The 5,000-nt window shown below is 56.1% G+C and overlaps 2 non-coding genes and 1 pseudogene across 2 annotated transcripts; all 3 read left to right on the top strand.

Moving 5' to 3' along the window:
• Positions 1–2,198: 2,198 nt before the first annotated feature.
• LOC144431592 (small subunit ribosomal RNA) lies at positions 2,199–4,008 on the top strand. Its single transcript, XR_013480155.1, has one exon. It is a non-coding gene; the product is annotated as a small subunit ribosomal RNA (ribosomal RNA).
• Positions 4,009–4,306: 298 nt separating this feature from the next.
• On the top strand, positions 4,307–4,460 carry LOC144431512 (5.8S ribosomal RNA). Its single transcript, XR_013480077.1, has one exon. It is a non-coding gene; the product is annotated as a 5.8S ribosomal RNA (ribosomal RNA).
• A 288-nt stretch (positions 4,461–4,748) lies between these two features.
• LOC144431699 (large subunit ribosomal RNA) overlaps positions 4,749–5,000 on the top strand; it is a 3,695-nt pseudogene continuing 3,443 nt past the window's right edge.

Raw genomic sequence — 5,000 nt, 5'->3', positions numbered from 1 at the left:
GCGGGGCCGGTCGGAGCGCACCCTTTTCTCGGTGGCTGGCGGGCGAGAGAGTGCTGCGTCGCCGGCATCGGCGTCGAAAGAAGCCGAGCCGAAAAAAGTTAAAGTACAAACGTGCAAGCATACTAACCTAACCCTAGGTAAGGCATGTCAGAGCGAAAGACAGTAATTTCGAATGAGCCAAGAAAGAGCGGTGCGGGGCCGGTCGGAGCGCACCCTTTTCTCGGTGGCTGGCGTGCGAGAGAGTGCTGCGTCGCCGGCATCGGCGTCGAAAGAAGCCGAGCCGGAAAAAGTTAAAGTACAAACGTGCAAGCATACTAACCTAACCCTAGGTAAGGCATGTCAGAGCGAAAGACAGTAATTTCGAATGAGCCAAGAAAGAGCGGTGCGGGGCCGGTCGGAGCGCACCCTTTTCTCGGTGGCTGGCGGGCGAGAGAGTGCTGCGTCGCCGGCATCGGCGTCGAAAGAAGCCGAGCCGAAAAAAGTTAAAGTACAAACGTGCAAGCATACTAACCTAACCCTAGGTAAGGCATGTCAGAGCGAAAGACAGTAATTTCGAATGAGCCAAGAAAGAGCGGTGCGGGGCCGGTCGGAGCGCACCCTTTTCTCGGTGGCTGGCGGGCGAGAGAGTGCTGCGTCGCCGGCATCGGCGTCGAAAGAAGCCGAGCCGAAAAAAGTTAAAGTACAAACGTGCAAGCATACTAACCTAACCCTAGGTAAGGCATGTCAGAGCGAAAGACAGTAATTTCGAATGAGCCAAGAAAGAGCGGTGCGGGGCCGGTCGGAGCGCACCCTTTTCTCGGTGGCTGGCGGGCGAGAGAGTGCTGCGTCGCCGGCATCGGCGTCGAAAGAAGCCGAGCCGAAAAAAGTTAAAGTACAAACGTGCAAGCATACTAACCTAACCCTAGGTAAGGCATGTCAGAGCGAAAGACAGTAATTTCGAATGAGCCAAGAAAGAGCGGTGCGGGGCCGGTCGGAGCGCACCCTTTTCTCGGTGGCTGGCGGGCGAGAGAGTGATGCGTCGCCGGCATCGGCGTCGAAAGAAGCCGAGCCGAAAAAAGTTAAAGTACAAACGTGCAAGCATACTAACCTAACCCTAGGTAAGGCATGTCAGAGCGAAAGACAGTAATTTCGAATGAGCCAAGAAAGAGCGGTGCGGGGCCGGTCGGAGCGCACCCTTTTCTCGGTGGCTGGCGGGCGAGAGAGTGCTGCGTCGCCGGCATCGGCGTCGAAAGAAGCCGAGCCGAAAAAAGTTAAAGTACAAACGTGCAAGCATACTAACCTAACCCTAGGTAAGGCATGTCAGAGCGAAAGACAGTAATTTCGAATGAGCCAAGAAAGAGCGGTGCGGGGCCGGTCGGAGCGCACCCTTTTCTCGGTGGCTGGCGGGCGAGAGAGTGCTGCGTCGCCGGCATCGGCGTCGAAAGAAGCCGAGCCGAAAAAAGTTAAAGTACAAACGTGCAAGCATACTAACCTAACCCTAGGTAAGGCATGTCAGAGCGAAAGACAGTAATTTCGAATGAGCCAAGAAAGAGCGGTGCGGGGCCGGTCGGAGCGCACCCTTTTCTCGGTGGCTGGCGGGCGAGAGAGTGCTGCGTCGCCGGCATCGGCGTCGAAAGAAGCCGAGCCGAAAAAAGTTAAAGTACAAACGTGCAAGCATACTAACCTAACCCTAGGTAAGGCATGTCAGAGCGAAAGACAGTAATTTCGAATGAGCCAAGAAAGAGCGGTGCGGGGCCGGTCGGAGCGCACCCTTTTCTCGGTGGCTGGCGGGCGAGAGAGTGCTGCGTCGCCGGCATCGGCGTCGAAAGAAGCCGAGCCAAAAAAAGTTAAAGTACAAACGCGATGCTAATGAGCGAGCCGTTGTCTCGACTAATATGTAGGGGGCGTTCGATCGAGCGTCTGGCTTGAGCGCTTGTCGGCCTAGCAGAACGGTCGCATTGTTATGCCCGGGTTTTAGGCACCGCTGCAGGCGGCCGGCAGAGCTCTTGTTTGTGCGAAACTGAATGGATCGAGCCCGAGAGAGGGCGAGCAAAGAAAAAACGCAAATCGCTCCGCGTGGCACTGCCGGCGAGAGCGTGGACGTCGCGGCCAGCGACTGTCGAAGCTGAGTACGGCCGCAGGCGATCGCCTCGGTCTTAAACGAATGCGACGAGCACGCGCCGGGCGGCCCAGCAAGGGCCGAGCGCAGCTGTCGCAGCTATCTGGTTGATCCTGCCAGTAGTGATATGCTTGTCTCAAAGATTAAGCCATGCAGGTGCAAGTACGAGTTCTCGTAAAGCGAAACTGCGAATGGCTCATTAAATCAGTCTTGGTTTATTTGGTCTCGTAAGCGAAGTGGATAACTGTGGTAATTCTAGAGCTAATACATGCATTAAGCGCCGACTTCGGGAGGCGCGCTTTTATCAGATCAAAACCGACCGGGTTCGTCCTGTGACGTTTGATGACTCTGGATAACCACGCGGATCGTACGGTCTCTGCACCGACGACGTATCATTCAAGTGTCTGCCCTATCAACTGTCGAAGGTACGCTACGTGCCTACCTTTGTGATAACGGGTAACGGGGAATCAGGGTTCGATTCCGGAGAGGGAGCCTGAGAAACGGCTACCACATCCAAGGAAGGCAGCAGGCGCGCAAATTACCCATTCCCGACACGGGGAGGTAGTGACGAAAAATAACAATACAGGACTCTAACGAGGCCCTGTAATTGGAATGAGTACATCCTAAAACTCTTAACGAGTATCCATTGGAGGGCAAGTCTGGTGCCAGCAGCCGCGGTAATTCCAGCTCCAACAGTGTATGCTAAAGTTGTTGCGGTTGAAAAGCTCGTAGTTGGATTTTGGGCGAGCGCCGCCGGTCCGTCGCAAGGCGTGTCACTGGTTGCGTTCGCCTCACCTTCGGTTCTCCGTCGGTGCTCTTGACTGAGTGTCGGCGGTGGCCGATAAGTTTACTTTGAAAAAATTAGAGTGTTCAAAGCAGGCTGTTCGCCTGCATAGTGTTGCATGGAATAATGGAATAGGACCTCGGTTCTATTTTGTTGGTTTTCGGAGCACGAGGTAATGATTAAGAGGGACAGACGGGGGCGTCCGTACTCTGCCGTTAGAGGTGAAATTCTTGGATCGGCGGAAGACGAACTACTGCGAAAGCATTCGCCAAGAATGTTTTCTTTAATCAAGAGCGAAAGTCAGAGGTTCGAAGACGATCAGATACCGTCCTAGTTCTGACTATAAACGATGCCAACTAGCGATCGGGAGGCGTTACCATGACGACCTTTCCGGCAGCTTCCGGGAAACCAAAGTCTTTGGGTTCCGGGGGAAGTATGGTTGCAAAGCTGAAACTTAAAGGAATTGACGGAAGGGCACCACCAGGAGTGGAGCCTGCGGCTTAATTTGACTCAACACGGGGAAACTCACCCGGCCCGGACACAGGTAGGATTGACAGATTGAGAGCTCTTTCTTGATTCTGTGGGTGGTGGTGCATGGCCGTTCTTAGTTGGTGGAGCGATTTGTCTGGTTAATTCCGATAACGAACGAGACTCTGGCATGCTAAATAGTTACGCGACCTTCTCGGTCGGCGTCTAACTTCTTAGAGGGACTAGTGGCGTTTAGCCACACGAGATTGAGCAATAACAGGTCTGTGATGCCCTTAGATGTCCGGGGCCGCACGCGCGCTACACTGAGTGAAGCAGCGAGTGTCTAACCTAGGCCGAAAGGTCCGGGTAACCCGTTGAACCTCATTCGTGATTGGGATAGGGACTTGCAATTGTTTCCCTTGAACGAGGAATTCCCAGTAAGCGCAAGTCATCAACTTGCGTTAATTACGTCCCTGCCCTTTGTACACACCGCCCGTCGCTACTACCGATTGAATGGTTTAGTGAGATCCTTGGATCGGCCCCGTCGCGGCTGGCAACGGCCGCGTCGGCGTGTCGAGAAGACGATCAAACTTGATCATTTAGAGGAAGTAAAAGTCGTAACAAGGTTTCCGTAGGTGAACCTGCGGAAGGATCATTACCGAAGGTGGTGGTAGGCCCCGGCCGACCGCGCACTGAATTGTCTTTGAGTGCCGCCGAGAGGGCGGCCGTCAATCGGGGTTCCGCCCCGTGCGACACGCGTAACACGTTGGCATAGCAAGGCAGCCGAGTGCGATGGTGGCTTCTGGGCACCGCGCTCGATGTGCCGCCGGCCCAGCCCGGCGGTCGCTCGGCGCCGTTTGTTGGTGTTTTTGTGCAGTTGTTGTCGGTGGTGGTTTTGTGGTCGATCCCACAGTGTGACGTCCGCGCGCTTCGGCGCCGGGCGAAACGTCGAGGACGACTCTTAACGGTGGATCACTCGGCTCGCGAGTCGATGAAGGACGCAGCCAAGTGCGAGAAGTAATGTGAATTGCAGAACACATTGAACGTCGACCTTCTGAACGCGAATTGCGGTCTCGGGTCAATCCCGGGACCGCGTCTGCCTCAGGGTCGCGTTCGTCCTCACCCGAGGGCCGTCGCCTGGCCTCTGCAAAGACGGCCGGGCGTCGCCCCAAGTTGAAGCGGTCGCCGAGCTTTCTCGGCGCGACCGCGTGTCCCGTACACCGCCGGCCCCTCGACGTGTTCAACTACGTTCGAGGGGCGGGTCCAGGTCGGTCGGTCCGGTCACGAGATCAAGACCGACCGTGGGCCAAGGCGGCGACGGTACGCGCTCGGTCGGCGCCGGCGGCGACGACTTGCGATGCCAGCGGGCCGTGTAAGAAGCGGCCCGCTTGACACATACGACCTGAGTTCAGGCGAGAGCACCCGCTGAATTTAAGCATATTATTAAGCGGAGGAAAAGAAACCAACAGGGATTCCCTGAGTAACGGCGAGTGAACCGGGAAGAGTCCAGCGTCGAATCTGCGCGCTTTTCGAGCGCGCCGAGTTGTGACGTACGGAAGTCCCAGTGCGGCTGACGGCGAGCGCCGGTGTCCTTCTGATCGAGGCCTCGTCCCACGGCGGGTGTTAGGCCCATAGGGGCGCTTGCCTTGG

This window comes from Styela clava, chromosome 13 (assembly GCF_964204865.1).
Source record: "Styela clava chromosome 13, kaStyClav1.hap1.2, whole genome shotgun sequence".
Taxonomy (NCBI): domain Eukaryota; kingdom Metazoa; phylum Chordata; class Ascidiacea; order Stolidobranchia; family Styelidae; genus Styela; species Styela clava.
Note: the sequence above shows the minus strand (reverse complement) of the source record. Positions and strands in the feature narration are given on the sequence as shown.